General features: G+C 40.8%; 2 long non-coding RNA genes across 2 annotated transcripts in view; one reads left to right on the forward strand and one right to left on the reverse strand.

The window, feature by feature from the left end:
• Window positions 1-14,752, reverse strand: part of LOC135324380 (uncharacterized) — a 41,697-nt gene extending 26,945 nt beyond the window's left edge. The window contains exon 1 of the long non-coding RNA XR_010385723.1: window positions 14,336-14,752. This is a non-coding gene — a long non-coding RNA (uncharacterized LOC135324380). The remainder of the gene's footprint in view (window positions 1-14,335) is intronic.
• A 3,289-nt stretch (window positions 14,753-18,041) lies between these two features.
• Window positions 18,042-18,726, forward strand: LOC135324310 (uncharacterized). Its single transcript, XR_010385677.1, has 2 exons — window positions 18,042-18,090; window positions 18,167-18,726. It is a non-coding gene; the product is annotated as an uncharacterized LOC135324310 (long non-coding RNA).
• Window positions 18,727-19,152: the final 426 nt, after the last annotated feature.

The following is a 19,152-nucleotide window of genomic DNA, read 5'->3' on the forward strand; positions in this document are numbered from 1 at the left end:
GAACATTTTGAGTGAAATAAAAATCTGAAAAATGATGACTTCAGGCTAGGTCAGAGCAGAGGGGTTTTTTTCTCTTTAGTGTTCAGATAGGAAATCACTTCTGTTTCACTGAAACTTTCATCTTCATTTTTAGATATTTGATCCTTTTTATAACCTTTTCTATTAATACTTGTCAATTCATAAGCAAATGCATGATTTCTAACTAAAATCTCAATGTCGTTTGAAAACACAAAGTGAAACTTCTAACAAAAAAGCCATTAATGCTGAGAGGTATGTAAATGAAAAGTCCCAACATTAATGTTTCCCAGCAATGCTTTTTTTTAATCTAAAACCATTGCCAGATTTGACCCTTTTTTGCAAATCACCTGGATGCTGCTGAGAACAGGGGAGGAATGGAAAAGACGGAAGCATGTCCAGTTCTGCAATGATCTGTTTCTCAAACCTTGCTTCTGGGAACCAAGGCCATAGCATATGGCACATATGACAACTTACCAGATTTTGTCATTCACAGAGTCTGGCCTGCATACTTCATGAAACAGTCATTTTCCCAGAAACTGGTCTGTCCCAAAGATTTTTTTTTTTAACTGAGTGGCTTCAGCACACATTGTCTTCACATTCATGCTCATTTATGTCTTGTCTGATTTTACTGTTAGCAATGACAATTTCAGGAGCGAGGGGAGATCACCTCCAGCTGAGTGATATATATTCCTTGATACTTTTCTAATAGATTGGAGATACAGATTTATGCTCTGCTAATGACCTAAAGTGGAGTTAATGTAGCAAGTTAGGTTTTTATCCGTGAACTTTATTACTGACAGCCTATCCAGATTAAGTTCTGAGAAAGGCAGAGCCTACTTCGGACATCTAAAGTGAGTAAACGTAATGTGAAATCACTGGGACAAACTCAGAATTGCAGCACTGTAATTCTGTAGCATTGTGATGAGGTAGGAGAGCAGTTAGTGTGCAAGCACAGCCTACCTTTTAGAATCCACATAACTAACCATATCAAAAAGTTAATTTTTGCCAGGATACTCAAAAGGACAGTTCAGTATTTTTCTAATAATTAGCTTATCTTTCAGTTTTCAATCCAAATCACAGTATTTCTTCAGGTAAAATTTCAATTAATTTCAAGAAATTTTGCCAAAATCCAAGGATAACACAGTATCCACACATCATTGTAGGGACTGTCTTTCCTCCACCCACAAATTTTCTAATTCTATGCCAAATGGAAAAAAGATCATTTGATGAAATCTAACATCCTCCCCCACAAAATAAAATCCCATACATACCCTAGTACTTTTCTTCTGTATCCTAACTGTTTCTTTTCCTCTAGACCAGACCCCATCCTCTTTGAATCAGATCCTTCTCTAGCAATTCAATTCACTCCACGATTCTGTGCAATGTGTGGGGCAGGAACCAGCAAGCAAGGAACAAATCCAAAGCACACAAGGCAAAAAAGGCAAGAAGAAAAGTTCAGCGAGAGGAAGATATCTGCCCTCCATCAAATGTGCCAATGACAGAGCAAGCAGCACTCCATTCCTTTATCTTTGCTGGGACTATTTGTGTACATAAATGCATATGTTTTGACGGGCTGAGATCTAAGAGTAGACCAAAGAAACTGGGGGAGGGAGTGGAGAGGACGTCTGAAATTCTCATTTTCATTCAAGTCAGTTTTTGCATCTGAGTTTATTCTGACTCAGTGCTGTGGTATCAATCCATTCTTTGCGTGGGAAGGTTGAAGCAGAAAACGCACGCGTGCGGACACACACACACACACACACACACACAGAGTGCTCTATAGAATTCTAATTCACTTAATCCAATGATATAGTAAAAGATACTTTACACACAGCAGAATGTCATGAATAGATGAGTAGCAAACCAAAAAGCGGCACTCGTTATCTACCAAAGTTGAGGGGAACCTGTTGTGGTCAAGAAGCAGTGGCGTCCTTAACTGAGGAAGACAATGCTGGAGCAATTCCTCTCTCTCTGTTCTTCCTTTGTTCCCATTCTTGTAGGGGCTGTGACCATCTTTTATATCTCCTTGTTATCCCTTGCATTTTGATCATATAATGGATTTTTACCTGTAGGATACATGTTCCCTGTTCTCTTTGTTATGCCCTAAAACCAGTTTTATCCAGCTCTCACAGTTGCACTCCTTTAGCAACCAGCAACTTACCCTTTGTGACTTGTGTTTCCACCCTCAGCCTTCAGTTACCACCCTGTGCCTGTATTCTCAAGGCCTCTACTCTCAAGGCTAGAGCCCTTGCTCTCTGCAGTTTGGATATATTTGAGGGATTTTAAAGACTATTCTAGAGTACATATTTCCCAAATGTATGAATGTGTGTATGAATGTGTGGCATGTGCACGACCTGGATGTAGTACTGCTATTCACTGTCTACAGTAGGGTTTCTTCTGTGTCAGGAAGCATGCATCCATCACATCAGTATTCTTTAGCCAGACCTCGATGAGAAGTGGGACACAACCTTCTTATGCAATAATAAATACTGTAAAACCCAGAACAAACTCTGCCTGACCTTCAACCACTTTCCAAGAAATAGTTTAAGTATTTTCCAAAAAGGCAACAGTTATGTAGGAAGTTGTCCAGCTTGGCAAGCATGTGAGAGAAAGATGCCAAAAGTCCAGTCTCATTTGCCAACATCAAGAGTATAATATCTCTCTGCAAGTTTCCATTCGGTAAATCAGAGATAAGAATTAGCCACTTTTCTTACATCGTGAGAACAGTGCATCTGCATAAGTACACAGCAGTCTTTCTAGTTAACCAGATTTCTTTTGGTTGCTATGCTAAACCACATGAGCATTTTACTTAAAAACAGACTTTTTCATCAGACTTGCAGTTCTGTTTCAAATGGTGAAAGTTCCTCTACCAGCTCCCTGAATGTAACCTGAAATGAAAACTAAACAAAAGTCACAGGTTTTGAATAATGGGGCTGTAAGAATCACTTCAGCTATTGCCAGACATCTAGTAAGTTAGCTTTCAGGTTCACCTGAGTTCAAGACTGAGGCATGGCTATTCTACTTAGTCACAATGAAGAAGAGAGAGGTTTTATTTTTCAGACCTTCCTTAGTTATGCTAGGAAAACAAAAGCAGAGGACTGCAAAAATATTTATTTTGGGGACTAAAACCCACTTGCTCTCTTGGTTCTCCAAAGCAGGTATGCATGACTAATTCCAAGTTTTATTTGTTTTCAGGCCTTCTTACTTAAAGAGTCATGCAATCTGATTTAAAGAAGGTTGCATTCCAACCACTCTACAAGCAGAGAGCCTCGGTGCTTCAGGTTTTCCTGGTCGATAATAGTTTCCAAATGCCAAAGCACCACAAACAATTATGTAATCATATACTTCATCTAAAAATAGGAGAGTAAGTTTTGCTATCGGGAAGAAAGAGATTTTTTTTTTTCTCCCCATCTCAAAAAAGAGGTGATCACAAGATGTTTTAGATGACTACAAGTGGTCTAAAGGACATGAAACTTATTTGTTTAAACTGCTCATTTGAAAATTAGGCCTGTTTCCATCTCAAGTCATTAATCAGCCTCCAAAAAACTCCCCTGAAAATGTCTGACAACTACTGGTTGTTTCATATTCAGTTGTATTAACTTGATACACAACTGGCAGATTTGAATTTGACAAAATACCAAATCAAAGAGAAGAAGGGCTCATTTCTGTAACGCTCCGAATGTCCTGGCTGCAGTCCAGCAAAGAACTTACTCGTGCTCTATTTAAAATAGCCAGTTCCAGTGCAGACTGTTCATACGCACAGTCAGATACAGCTGTGCTGTGTTTGCGAGAGAAAAGCTCTATATACAGAAAAAGTTGCTTGAAACAGTGTTTGCTGTAAACAGACTATAGGCCAAGGAGAAAATACTTTAAACAGGAAAAAAGTAATCCTGCTATTTGAAATTTTGTTACCCATATCAGTAACTAGCCATCAGAAAAGTGCATTTAGGTCTATCACACTTTGAATTTCCTTACATGTATGTTGTTTCTTGCTTGGAAATTATGTCTAGGAACAAAAAGAGGATTTTGACCTTCTGGCTGGGAACTCAGACAGTCTGGTTGGAGCATAAGCTGCAGATGTCCAGGAATCCTGGACAAATATCTTGCATGCACAAGGAGATCAAAATTGCACATAGAAGCTACTGCACTTGTACTGTATGGACACTACCCCAAGTGCCACACAGACAAGCTGCGTCGCAGCAAGCCTGCCGCATATGGACATGCTAGGTTTCTGAGCAGCAAATGCACACAGACTTCTGCTGGGAAATCAGGGAGCTAAAGCTAAAGGCTTTCATTTTTGTCATTTCTATTCACAGATGCAGAGGCGAACATTATATAGCTGCAAGCACACAAACTGTAATGGTAAAGTAGTAAATGAGGAAAAGATACTAAAACTGCAAAGTAATCATAGAAAAAAAATTTTAAGATAAAATGATTTTATGAAGAATGCTTGTTGCTGTAAGTTGTTTTGCCTGCTTTTGCTCCGACAACACAACATTAACAAAACAAAACAAATCTGTAATAAGCAAACAGGAAGGAAAGAATTAGTCAGAAACATCATCATTAGAAGCAGTCACTGTATTTAACCTGTATAGCCAGGAGACTACAAAAAGTAACATCTCACTATATCACACAGCCCACACTCACACTTCAGGAGAAAAAGCAGAAGCCGAAGTTAATGTACAATGAATTTTCCAGTTAGTACAGGCAGCCTGGTAAACAAGCCACAGAATAAGAACAGACTTGAGTCTCCCCCATCCTGCTGACTCCACTGTGTTGCATGTTTTACCGGTTCAAAGGGCTACTGTAGAAATTTTTCATACTGTCCTGCATGTTCCAGTTTAAGCCAGACAAAAATCAGAAATGCTAAGCTACAGCAAGTATCACATTCACTGGCCATAGGTTAAGCTAGCTAGCTTGAACCAGTCAGATAGCATTATCAAGTTAATATATTTTTAATGACTGCAGAAAATCAGATGTTTATATAGCAATGTAGATGAGAAGGTAGTAAAATCTATGTATCAGGTTAGTTGTCTATTGCCTTTTTTTCAGCATTTCTCTAAACAGACAATTTCTATTGGTTTTCTAATGACTGTATAACATTTATCAAAGCAAACACAATATTATCACAGCAAGGAACTGCTGTGATTTGACAATATTAAATACATACCAGTTTGATTTCATAGCTGAGGGCCATGTTCTTAGATGTGATATACAGTGTAAAGAAGGAGACTTCTAAGAGACACTATCCAAAAGTCTCAAAATCTGCCCAAAGACTTTTTAGGACAGATACTTAACTGGTAAAAAAATAAAGAAATTCCACTAAAATAAACATTTTCAGTGTCAGTTCTGTATAAGTTATGCTATCCTTCAAAAGACTTTATTTTCAATATTCTTAAGCTATAGTGAAAAGCAGAATGCAGGACTTCTTTGCAGTTATGAAAAAAAATCTGTTTCTCTTGTAAATACAATATTGCAAAATGGCAAATGTTATCTCAGTAGTATCTGGCTCAGAATGCACTAGAGGGTGACGAGAATATTTCTGTTTACTAACAAGGTAATGTTTGAATTGATTATCCAGTAACTATGCTGATAAACCTGGGTCAAATGTAGGTTGATTTATTTCTTATCTGCTACTAACACTAAGAAATATCCCCAGTTTTAACCATGAAATATTACTTAAGTCTAAGCAAAACATTTGCCATCTTTTTGTGTTCTCTGTAAATTAGTACTTTACTTTAGCTTTTTTAATACTTGTAGTTACATATACGCCCCTCCCTGAGAACAATGAGACCTTCAGGTACTCATAAGCTTGCCTTGCAACGACTCTCTGTAAAGCACCTCCAAAACAGGTCCTGTAACGCCTTGTCCAAACAGAACAAGTCCAGGGGCTGGGGTCATGCTCCCTTCAAGCCAATGGTGAGAGCATGAAGGGCAGTCCAGAAAGCTAACTGGCCTGGCCGGGACGTATCAAGAGCTGCCCAACCAGAAACACTAGAGTTTAGGCTGCCTAAACTGGAACAGTAGGTGCTTAAACCTCAGAAAACAATTCACTCTCTCCTGAAGGCACCTGAAAATCGATTTGTTTTGGTCCCTTGAATGCCCAAACTCAGGCTGTTGCGCACTGCTTTGGAATCCTCTCACCTGGCAGACATGGAAGGCACTGAGGCTCTAGGTCAATTAAGGGGAATGACATTGCCTGCTGCATAGTGCACTTGCCCCTAATTGCAAGATATGAGTTCTAGGCCTCAAGGTCCCAATTCCCAGGCAAGTAGCCTCTCACATGTACACTAAGAGATGCACTGAGTAAGGCTATTCTCCAGTATCTTGTTAAACCTTCATTCCTTCCTCCACTTAGACTAGAATTTCCACCAAGAGAGCAAGAATTAAAAGAGAGCAGCCTGCTGCTGGAAGCACTTTAGTGGGACTGAGGAGAGCCTGGATCCTCCCAACACTATTTATGTATTTTGAACTGGACAGGAATGAGGCAAAAGTGACCCCAAAAGCAGAGGTGCATGAAGACAGTCTAACCTGACCAAGTGAGCCAGCTCTGAGTAGAGTACAGTTGTGGTGCTGTGTGAATTCTAGCATGTACATTCTTCAGTACAGCACCAAGTTAGCCTTGTTAAAAAGCTTTTTTGCAACCTGAGCAAGCAGTTGTTGTTAATTTGGCATGGCACAATGGTGAGAGAGGACAGGAAGGGAGCAAGGCTGAATACCTTTTTAATTCAATTTCTTGCCCCCAAAATGGAAGTTTGGCAACGAGGAGTTTGGAATAATCAGCGCATATTGGTCATACTAGAGGAACAATGACTGCATCTTCACTGTCCTGTTGCAGTGTGTTCACCCGCAGAGTGTCTCAGTCAGTATGTATGCTGGAGAGAGGCCACAGCATGGCTCGGCCTTTGCAATACCCTCAGGACACTTTCCAAGGCAAGCGGGATAAGGCCTTTCCCCTCCCTAGCACCCCCAGGAACACCTCTACCAAGTGATATCTCAGTGTCCCCACTAGGCTACAGGGCACAGGGCAAGATAGAGGGATGGATCCACAGGGTGCTTGCTGTTCAGTGCCTCAGAAACAGCTTTTGCTAAACAGCATGAACAGAGCTGTATCTATCCTATGGCTGTTGTCCACCCCCTTTTATTTGGCGAGGCTCTCACACAAGTGCTGGCGAGCACTGTCCCCAGCCACCTTCTCCATGAAGGCTGGGCCTGTAAGGGTGGGTGCCTGTCTCCTCTCCTTATGAGGACTCCTAAACCTAGGCGCTGGGGAAGGCATGGGAAGGCTGATGCTCGGCTACCACGCCTGTGAACCCTTCCTGCCTTTCTAGATGATCTTGAGGATCACTGGTAAGGATCTGTGAGGGCTTCCTTCTAAAGGCTGCCTGATGGGTAAGAGGGTGTGCGGTACAGGTAAGTCAGGAGTAGGGGGAGTGCATGGAGAGCATGGTGGGATAGCTGTGCTGTCTGAGAACACCCCATATACACAGTATGGATATATGGGGCCAGATGGATATATGGATATATGGATAGATGGGGCCACAGTATGGCCCCATCTAGGTGGCAGCTTTGAGGCCTATAGTGTCCATTTGGATTGGCACTCAGAAATAGCAGTATAGGTGTCACTTTTTGAGCCGAGCAAAAAAGATCAACCATGCTGAACGCCAAACAAATGAGTCAAAAGAATTTCAACAGAGAGAACTCAAAAGTGGAATTGCAAGGAATGGTTTTTGAATTACTCCTAAATGTGAAAGAGATAATTCTCCTTTGTACACCAGGTGAGGCACTATAATTCTGAAGTTCATAAACTGGTACATCCATATAAGGCACACCAGAACTGCAAGGAAAACACAAGGTTGAATCTGGAAGCCATGTCAGTATGCTGCCACACCTAATCTCATTAGCCTTCCCAGGAAGGCTCCTTAGCTCAGGATCAGAGCAAGGCTGACAAGGTTATGTCCTTTCTAGGGCAGAATTACTTGGCAGCAGATAAGGGCTCTTTGCAGTGGCTTCTGCTCTGGCCACTCGACATGTCCTAGCTCAAAAATGACAGAGCACATAGAAACATCTCCGCCTCCAACAGTCAGCACCAGGAGGTCAGCCAGGTGTCAGTCATCAAGCTTGCACAAGACAAGAAACAAAGGAGCTTCCACTGAAGATACAGAAATAATCAACTTAAAATAGGGAGAAGTAATTACATTCTGAACCAAATCATAAGCAGTCTGAGTATCCTCTACTCTAAGCTATCAGAGAAAAAAAGACTTTAGTTGGATAAACATTAAGAATTATTTAAAAAATCAGATACATTTTTCATAAATAAGCAGCTTCTTGCTGTTACACTAACCAGAGTAAGAATTAATATGGAATAGATTCATGGTTCATGTCAGAATTAATCACTCTGAGGCTTACGTTGGGAACAAACTTTTCCTATTGGCATGTTAACTGTATAATGGGATTTGTGAAGGTCCTACATGTGTTTTCAAAGCTCCTAATCTGATCAAAGTCAAAGCCATCACTTGGCTTTGCAAGATTTGTGCTTCTTCATGCCTACCCAAGCTTTCTGCTAATTAGAGGGAAGACTATTTACTGAAAATCTCAAGGGTGGAGGCAAGGGAAAAATGGCACCAAGTTGTATAAACCAAGTGTACTAAATTGTTTCTGTCTTCAGGACAGAAAGGAAGAATAGATGGCGCTTTACATTACTATGAAGAAAGAACAGACTATCTGACTAGATATAAGGAAATCCTTTTTCACCATGAGGGCGAGTTTTTATGCACTAGAAGAGGTTTCCAGAGAAACTCTATTCTTTCAATTTAAACTATTGTTTCTATGATTCTGCAAAGGGCAATAGGTAATCCTTAGCCACAGCAAGTAGGATAGAGAGAAGTCAGATGCGTATCATATGTCCAGGGCTTATAACCTGCTGACTTTCTGGCCAACACTTGCATTGTTTGAACAGAACACATCGTTCTTTGCCTTCCTTTTTTGCCATCTCCACTTCTCATTTGCCCTGTTAAATAAATCTTGATTTAGAATTACCATCAGACAAATGCAAGTCATTGGATGCCACTCCAAGAAGAAATCAAAGCTAAGCCCTGTCCCTAACAGGTAGCTCTAATATCCGTTAGATTTGTGAAACCATTTGAACCCATGTTATCATTACACCACCTGCAGACATGCTGGAGCAGTGAAGATGTTTATGGCATCTTTATGATGATGATGTTACCTAGGACCTTGATTTTTAGTGATGTACCTCCACTCTTGCTAGTATTGGCAGAAGCACTTAATTATGTGTGGCACACCTTTCCACCACCTAAATGGGTTTTGACAAAGCGACATCAGTTAGCAGGGAAATTAAGAAAAGTATCTAATGCAGGAAAAGTCAAGAAAGGAAATCAAGTTACAGTGAGCCATGCTCTCTGCCTACAACATCACAGAATAGTTCTTTCATTCATTAGCTATATAATAGTCTCAATTTAGAGGACCTAGAATGGCAGAGGTGAAAGTGTGTGGCTCGTACTGAGGTATTTATCTGCTTCAGTGGCCTTTCTGGATATGTTTCCTGAGGGTAAGATGGTCTTACCTGTTCTTGGGATATTTCCCAAGAAGCAAGCATGCCCCAAACTGCAACTTCTAAACTTGAACTTCTGTTTTAAACACCTATTCTCAAAAAACGAAAGTGATGTTTTCTGTGCACCAGTTCTGATGGGAGTTAATTTGAGGTCTCCATTTTGTTGTGCCTCAAATTCCATTTAAATTCATCTTACTGCATTAAAAATAAACCCTCAGTAAAGACTAGGTTGAAATGGATAAAGGTAATTCACTTACAACATCCTGAGTTGATGCTCAAGGGTAATTTTCCCTGCATACTGTCCCTCATTGCCACAGGGCACAGTGAAATGACTGAAAACAAGTAGCTGACATGTCCAGTAGTCTGGCCTGAGCAGAGTAAAAAGATGCAATACCTCCTTGCTTGGAGGATTTGCCGTTTTCCACCTAGAGTTCTACTGTAATCATAGCTTAGATGAGGAGTCATGTCAGGAGTGGATGTTGTCTACCTTGACTTCAGTAAGGTTTTTGACACTGTCTCCCATAGCATTCTCAAAGGCAAGCTCAGGAAGTCTGGGCTAGATGAGTGGACAGTGAGGTGGACTGAGAACTGGCTGAAGGGCAGAGCTCAAAGGGTTGTGATCAGTGGCACAAAGTCTAGCTGGAGGCCTGTATCTAGCGGTGTCCCCCAGGGGTCAATACTGGGTCCAGCATTGTTCAACTTATTCATCAGTGATGTGGATGAAGGGACAGAGAGCACCCTCAGCAAGTTTACTGATGATGCAAAACTGGGAAGGGTGGCTGATACATCCAAGGGCTGTGCTGCCATTCAGAGGGACCTGGACAGGCTGGAGAGATGGGCAGAGAGGAACCTCATGAAGTTCAACAAAGGCATGTGCAGAGTCCTGCACCTAGGGAGGAATAACCCCAGGCACCAGTACAGGTTGGGGGTTGACCTGCTGGAAAGCAGCTCTGAGGAGAAGGACCTGGGGGTGCTGGTGGACAAGCTGACCATGAGCCAGCAGTGTGCCCTTGCAGCCAAGAAGGCCAGTGGTATCCTGGGTTGCATTAGGATGAGTGTTGCCAGCAGATCAAGGGAGGCGATCCTTGCCTTCTACTCAGTCCTGGTGAGGCCGTATCTGGAGTGCTGTGTCCAGTTTTGGGCTCCCCAGTACAAGAGAGACATGGAGCAACTGGAGAGAGTCCAGTGAAGGGCTACTAAGATGATTAAGAGACTGAAGCAACTCTCATATGAGGAAAGGCTGAGAGAGCTGGGAGAAGAGAAGACTGAGGGGGGATCTTATCAATGTGTATAAGTATCTGAAGGGAAGATGTAAAGAGGATGGGGCCAGACTCTTTTCAGTGGTGCCCAGCAACAGGACAAGAGGCAACAGGCACAAACTGAAACACAGGAAGTTCCATCTGAACATGAGGAAAAACTTCTTTACCGTGAAGGTGACAGAGCCCTGGAACAGGTTGTCCAGAGAGGTTGTGGAGTCTCCTTCCTCAGAGATACTCAAAAGCTGTCTGGATGCAGTCCTGGCCAATATGCTCTAGGTGACCCTGCTTGAGCAGGAGGGCTGGACTAGGTGATCTCCAGGGGTTTCTTCCAACTTCGACTATTCTGTGATAATTCTGTTCAAGGCCCACAGAAAACCAAAGCAAAGGAGGGCGTTAATGCCTAGAGCTCATTTCAGAAGTAAAATCCTTTTCTAACGAGGATGGAGGAACCATGGTCTCAGTTATCTCACAACACGTTCCATTGCAACCAACAAATTATATTGTTTCCTTATTAAGAACACTCTCCATCCTTCCCCAGCTGATACAGGCAGAACTGGGCTTCCAGACTCAGCTCCCTGCAAACTGAACATGGCTTCCTTTAGCCCATCAAAATAGAGAGGAATCTCTGGAGCAGAGAGAAGAAACAGATTTGTTCCTTCCACTCTTCACACTCTGCAAATTGTCCTAATCACAAGGACAGATCAAACTTCCTTCAGTCTCTTTCTTTTCTGGCTCTATGGGTTTTGCATTTTTTGGCTTCAGAGGGGCTGAACAGCGGCAGCAGAAAATGCTCGTGCCAAAAGTTCCCATGACCTGGTAGTTCGGTCATTCTTCTGGGGACAAGCTCTCAATCGCACTCATGCAGAACACAATGCAAAAACAGGTACTACCATCATGGCCCCAGCTAGACTTATCCTGAGCAGATGGAGAGATTTCCTTCCGGCTCTTTATACCCTCAGTGCGAGAGACACACTTAAGTGGATGGCATCACTTTGTATTAGGGCCCTAATTCCCCAAATAAATCAATGTGGAAAGGAAGTCCTACATCAGGTGGATTAGATCACTCTCTGGCACTGTCTATATGGCAAGGCTCCAGTGCACCCAGCATTCCTTGCCCCCAAGTTGTCTAGGACTGAATTCCCTTGGAGATCTGGACTCCAGCAGGGAAACCCTGCACACCTGGCTGCCTCTCCCAGGGCTCTTCTTCTACTGCTGCTTTTGCAACAGTGACCTCTTTTTATTCCTAACAGGAATTTTAATCTCTATCTCCTCTACTCCTGCCTAGTCCCTAGTCTAGAATGGCTTTCTCATTCCAGGGCATACTGCAGCATCACTGGCATTTCATGGACTTTATCTGTAAGCCATGAATGCTTTTAGTCTTTTGATGTCCCCTGCATCCATCAGTCCAACACAGAAAACTCTCTCTACTATTATTTTCCTCCTTAAACCAGTTAATGAGTAAAAGATTTAATAAGTCTTTTAAACTCCATTTAAGAGGTCCACCTGGCAACCTTTATAGTTTGCATAATGATCTGCATGAAATTCCAAAAGTAATGAGATCGGAAGAACAGCTATCTAAAAGATAAACTGTTAAAGAGCAAGAAGCAAAACACCCAGAAATCCAGCCAGCATTTTCAGCTCTGTAGATATCATAACATTACCACATCAGCAGTTCTGAGAGTCAGCTAAGCAGTGGAGTTCTTAGAAGTGACACTAGGATCACGCACATGTTTACACACAATGCACTGCATACACCTGCAGTCTAACCAGAAATGGGATAGCACCAAGAGCAGGAAGAACTTTGCTAACTTTCATCTACTTAATGTGGGTATCAGTAGCAGTGTCAGTAGCAAGGGCTTCAGCATGGGCTAGCTATCCATGCTTTTATGCAAGCCCCAGGCACACAAGTCTTTGCCTGCTAATTCTTTTCTCTTATAGTATCAACACATCTAGTTCACTGCCACCTTGGGTATGGCTACACATGCTGCAGTCACACCTGACTGCTGTGCAGATGTGCTTTAGGCATAGAAGAGCCTTTGAATACTAGGCTTGAGTGCTGTTGCCACATCATGTTAACTTCATTTGCCACTTTCCAATAAGTTGCTGTTATATCCTCCTGCTGACTGTAAATGAAACCTTTCATTATGGTAGGAAAGCACAGTCTAATGTAACTAAATTAAAACACAACTAGAAAAAAATGTTGTAATTATACATCTGAAAACAGTAGTTAACTTGGCTGTAGAAGAGTCAGATTTCAGTAGCTAAAGGGCATAGGAGAAGCTTCACGTCAACATCTTTCTCCCTAAGCTGCCCTGTGGACCTTCCCATCAAGAGTGAAAATTAGATAGTGACTAGTAATTATCACAATGGTATTTATTTCACAACACAACAATTTTTTTTTCAGATTAGATGTATAACACACTTGTGGGATTTGCAGCTCTTCTTTGGAGTAGCTACAGGAACCCAAGAAAGTTCAAAGACTTTTAGTTAGGGCTACACAATTCACTGCTGCAGAGTTCAAGCCTACATATGTTCAGGTCAAATTGCTTTACAAAAAACTTAAACAAACTTTCATTTACCCTATCTTTAAACAAGAGGATGGGGGTGAAACTTAAGCATTCAGGTAAAAAAGAGAGCCATAAAAAAATAGTCCAAAAGAAACAAAACTAGTACCCTGTTTCAAAGATGCATTTTAAGGATATAAACACACACACACACATCCCCCTCACCAAACTCTTACAAAATACCAATGCACACTATCCTTAAAAACTGCCTAAAAAATGGAACAAGATTTTTTTAAAGTCGTCTTTCTTGGGCAGTGTTTTAATAATGCATTTAGAATCTCATTTAATCCAACAGACCAACCTTCGCTGCTATTATTACATAAAGGGAAACCAAAAAAGTCATGTGTTATTTCCAGCTGAACCAGTTATGCAAACTCAGTATATAAATGGACTCAAAGCTTCAACATTAGAAACTGAAGAGATGATAAAGCTACCCAATGAGTGTTACTGCTTTTTAAAGCAATTATGGTAGCTTTATGAACTAACTAAAAAGAACTAGGTACTTAGACAAACAATGAGGATCTCTTTACATTAAGGTGTTCAATCTATGACACAGCAAATGCTTACGTTAGGAAGAAACATCATTCAGTATACACTAACTTAACTACTACTGTTTTTGAGATTTACAATAAAATTGAAAAAATCTTTCAAAACAATTTAAATACAAATAGCTGCAAGATAAAGATATAAGATTTCTAATGGCCCTTAAGACATTTCTGGGGAAGCAGATTACATAAAAGATTCCCCAATCTTAGCACATGAAACTAATGATAATTACACAGGCAAGCAAATTGCTTATTATCTGGAAAAGGACACAGAAAGTAGGTTGTGGACAAAAAAGAAAAAAGAAAAAAAAAGCGAAGGAGGGGAAGAGGAAAAGGAAGAGGGAGAGTAAGAGAACTGTTTGAAGAGCAAGTACTTACCATCACTGAATGGATCAGAATACACATTTCCTATACTATCTGTTTAGTTCATGTTCCAGTCTACTAAAGATATTGTGGTAAATCAGTCTCTGAAGAACAAATCAGAATTTCTGTAGATCTGGTGCTTCATGTACTAGATGTTTATACAAACATGTAAGAGGTTAATTCTTTCCCCAAAGAATTTACATTTCAAGACAAGAGACAGCTCAAAGACTGAGAACATGAACTATAAATGAGTTATAACTAACTCCTCTGACATCTTGCAAAGTCATCTTAGGTTTCCCACAGCACCTCCTAGATAGAGAATATCTGCAAAAATATGTGACAAGTGAAGTATTTCTAGAGAAAGCAAAACAACTAAGGAGCAAGGGGAAATTCAGGATTCTAAAACATGCTAAGCTACTGACTTGGTCTTTATGAAAGCATGTTTAACGAGAGGTAATGGGTCGGACTGAATGTGCATCGTTGGAATAACCTTACATTACCAGGAAAGGTAAATAGGTTACTTATTTTATGTCTAATTTCTATTGTCCTAGGTAGTGTGTAACTATATTTTTGAAACATTAAAAATTTAGATTGAATTTTAATCTTTGACAAAAGAATACCACAGATCATTATTTCCTTTTCTCAGAAGGCTACCTTGGGGAATTCATTGACTGCTGTTGAAAGAAACTGAAGGAAAATTCTATGTATGAACTCAGTAGTTCTTAACTACAGTGGGACAGTGGCCTCTTAATCATATTTTGTTGGAAGCAAGGGCTAATAACCTCACAAGTTTGCCGACTATATACACTTATAGACACAATAAATGATGATCTGCTTACAATATCCATTCATTAGAGACCAGTCTAGATCAGAACAGTCTAGGAAGTAGTTCTAGGAACGTTCTGCTGCCATCTACAGACTGGTGTTGCAGCACCTTGAAGCAAGTGGGCCTCCCACTCTGAACCCAGTGTCAGTGAACATTCAGGTCACACCAAAGACTGACTCAAGACATAAAGGTCCTGTGCAAACTGAAGACCTTGTGTTTTGTGACCAGCGTAAGTTTGCATCCATGAAAGTACAAAGCAATTCCTTATAGTAGGTAAAGTGTATCCCATGGATACTGTGATCTGTGCAAGTGCAACAACCATTATTTGTAAACCCCAATGCTGTCGAGGACTAACTCATTTATCTCCTTGTCTTCTGCCTGAGGTGAAGTGTAGTATGTCAGAGCACTTGCATCTCTGATGAAGGTGTTATTTTGTGGGTAAAAAGTGGAAAGTCGTCTAGAATTAAGTTGGAGGACAGGGATGGATGACCTGAATAAGCAGAAAGGACAGCTTCAAAGCAATACCAATGAATTAGAGACAAACTGATTATGAAGTGATAATTAAATGCTCAAAGAACAGGGCATATTGGCTGAGTAGTCTGATCAGAGAAGAATATCATTTTACAGTGATTGATAAATAAGGACAATAAATTCCATAATGCAGTACTAGTGTTAAAAGAGAAATGCCTTCTGAGAGTATATTAGGGTATTAGTAAGTTTAAGAAGAATGAAAAGTCCATACTCTGCATTAACTAGAACAAATTAAGACACAAAGCCTACATACACTAGGAGTTTCTTTCTTGAATTACGCACCCCCTTCTTGAAGATTTCATACCCTCTTTCCTCTCCAGCTTTTCAGCCTTCCACTAATTCTCCTATTGCCTTTTTTCACCATTTCTAGACACAGAACCCCAATCACAAATCAGTTCCACTGCATCCTCCTCTTCAACTGCTCTTGGCCTGTATCATCAGTGGTGGTACTAGGCTTCCTCCACTTAAACATCAGGAGTACATTTGTGCGACACCTGGGAGATCCAGCATTAACTGCTGCAATTGCATCACTTAAATGAGGGCTGGCAAAATGAATAAAGAGGAGAAACTTCATGGCAAATCTGCCTGCCAACCTTTTGCTCTCTAAGGAGTAGCAGCTTCAAGCTGTAATGGTGTCAGAAGCCCAGGCAACAGATAACATGGCATATTATAAAGAAGCTTAGAGAATCATGAACGTCATAAGTGAAGGGGACCTAGTCTAGAGTTATTGGATATGTATTAGTTTAGTGTCATGTAGACCAATCTTAACATCCAAGATCCAAGATTAGACAAACCCTTAAAACAATTCCAAGAGTTCCTGTCACAACAAAAGTATTTCAACTTCAGAGTAAAACCTTTATGAATAGTCAGGGTTAATCCAGGACCTCTGACATTTGACATCAACCTGCTCACCCTGCCTGCAATATGTTGGGCAGGGAGGAGAAGCTAAAAACAAAAATTCCCCAAGAATTTACCGAGATGGCTGCAATGTGCATGAGCAGGACGATTTTAAGGGAGCAGGGAACCTCACCAAGGCCATTTTCTCTCCTTATTCAAAACTACGCACAATCATTGAGAAGCAATGAAATACCATTTACTCAATGCCAGCACAAACAAATCCTCCATGTTAGGCAAAGAAAACACCATCTGTCATCTCTTCTGGTGTCCAAGTTATAGGATAAAGAATTGAGTAAAACATTTTGGGGAAAATGTTCAAGAGTTATGAGTAACTATGTAGGAAGAAGATATCCGAAAGCAAAAAAAATCACAGAGGAACAATCTAAGAAATAAAGCCCCCCAAGTAACCAATACCACATCTTGTTCCTGGAGAAGGCCTCAGAGTGGCTCATGGCTGAACAGAATTGGTCAACAGGCAAATTGTAACATCTCTAAATCCGCAATAATCTACCAAGACCTAATACTTGCAAACTGATGTTCACATTGTTCTGGCTTCCCCTAAGGTTCAAACGTAAGGACACTTGGAACAAGTGTCAAGGAATGTGATATTTACTTAGCAGATACAATCTTTACATAAACCCTGGAAACATTTCTCAGAAGATGTAAGCCTTAGTCCATGCAGGTGTACTGACATATTTTATGCAAATTACACTGAAAAGATATAAAAGGTTAACAGAAAGGCAACAAACATGATCGGAGAGTGTAGAATGACTTGTTCATATGGAATAATAAAGTGAAGACTCTTCAGTGAAGAGTCTGAAGTTAGGACTCCTCAGTCTGGAAAAAGAGAAAACTGAATATGACAGAGGTAAATAAAATCTGAATGATGTGGAGATAGTGAATAGGGATTGATTGTTCACTGTGTGTTCCAGTGCAAGGGCTGGGGGTAGGGGGCACCAACTGAAACTAACAGAAGGCAGATTCAAAACTAGCAACACAACCTATGGCCAAGTTTTGGATAGTAATATTTTACATGGGTTCAAAAAGTGATTAGGCAAATCCATCACTAGTTGTTAATTTAACCAAAGCCATGTCTATCTTCAAGTGGTCAAATGTTGGGAGAGTATGTGTGGGAAACTTCATACATGATTATCTTGTTCTTACATGCTTCTATAGGCACTGCCTTTGGCCACTGTGAGAGGCATTCCTATATTTTTATAGTGTATTATGAAATTCTGAATACCTTTATGAATGCTAAACACCCAATGAAATTAATCATTTTAAATTCGATATTTTGTAAGAGTAGAGTACTGTTTCTGTGGTATAAGGTGCACTGTGGTACACATGGCAGGTTTCCCTTGAGGTATGAGTTACACATTTCTTTTTCTCTTTCTTAACAGGTAACAGAAATTTGAACAGGAAGTGAGATAACAATCCACAATCACTCTCTCTTTTTCTCATCTCTTAGGTCATCTGAAAAAAGGATGCAAATATTGCTCACCAGTGTGGAGGACAGGTAAGTGAACTTTTGCCCTAAACATTTCTTGGTACATAAGATATGAACCTTGCTGCATGCGTTGCAAATTCTGCAGGAGGCCATAGCTACGGGCCGGTCATCCATTTTCGTCTGCTGCCGGTGGAAACAGGACTGAGATGGTGTCTTTTCCCATTGTACGGGCAAGCCATCTGCTTCTGGGCGAAACAGGACTGGCATGATGTGACCACGTGGGACGCACTGAGCCTGCACGGAACCAGACCACGCCGCATCATGTCCACCAGGCATACGCATGAGATTTCTTGGAAATGGGTGGAGATTCTGGGACTTGGACTGTATAAAAAGGATACCACCCAAAGCTAAGTGGAGGACCCACCCACCACCAAACGGGACCCCCCACCACCGAGACTCCCAAAGGAAGAGGACCAACGGGACGCCGCTGGATCCACGGGTGGTGATATCTTTTTCTCTCTTTTTCTCTCTTTTTCTCTCTTTTTCTCTCTTTTTCTCTCTCTTTCTCTCTCTTTCGTTGAATGTTGGTAAGATCTGTTCAAAACGTGTGGCACGGGACTTGTCTAGCTAGTTGAAGTAACCGCCATTGAATTATCATATTTGACCATATGCCTTATCTTTGTGTTAATAAATCATAAAACTGGTTGGCTGGTGTCGTTTCACCTTAATTCAGTCCAAGGGCATCACGAACTTGGTCGTTGGCCCCAAGGGGAGGGAGGTCATCCTAAACGACTCCTTTCAGGCCACAACAACCAGCTTATGATCCTATGCTTGTAGCTAGGGCAAAGAAATGATCTATAGAGATACTGTGATTTTTTTCTTGAGATTCTTAAAATCTTTAGCCAATGGGGCGAGCTGAACTTAGTCCTTCAAATATTTTGGATCTTGTCCCTCAGTTAACCCTACTTCCTCAAAAAAAAAAAAAAAAAAAAAAAAGAAAGAAAATCACAAAGCACAGAAATTCTAAAGTATTGTAGGGGATCAGTCACTCAGTAATGCAATTTTTTCCTTCATTAAGCAGCAAAAAAAGAACGAAAACAAAGGGCAGAATCAAAACAAAGATGAAAGAAA

Source organism: Dromaius novaehollandiae, chromosome W, assembly GCF_036370855.1.
Source record: "Dromaius novaehollandiae isolate bDroNov1 chromosome W, bDroNov1.hap1, whole genome shotgun sequence".
Classification (NCBI taxonomy): domain Eukaryota; kingdom Metazoa; phylum Chordata; class Aves; order Casuariiformes; family Dromaiidae; genus Dromaius; species Dromaius novaehollandiae.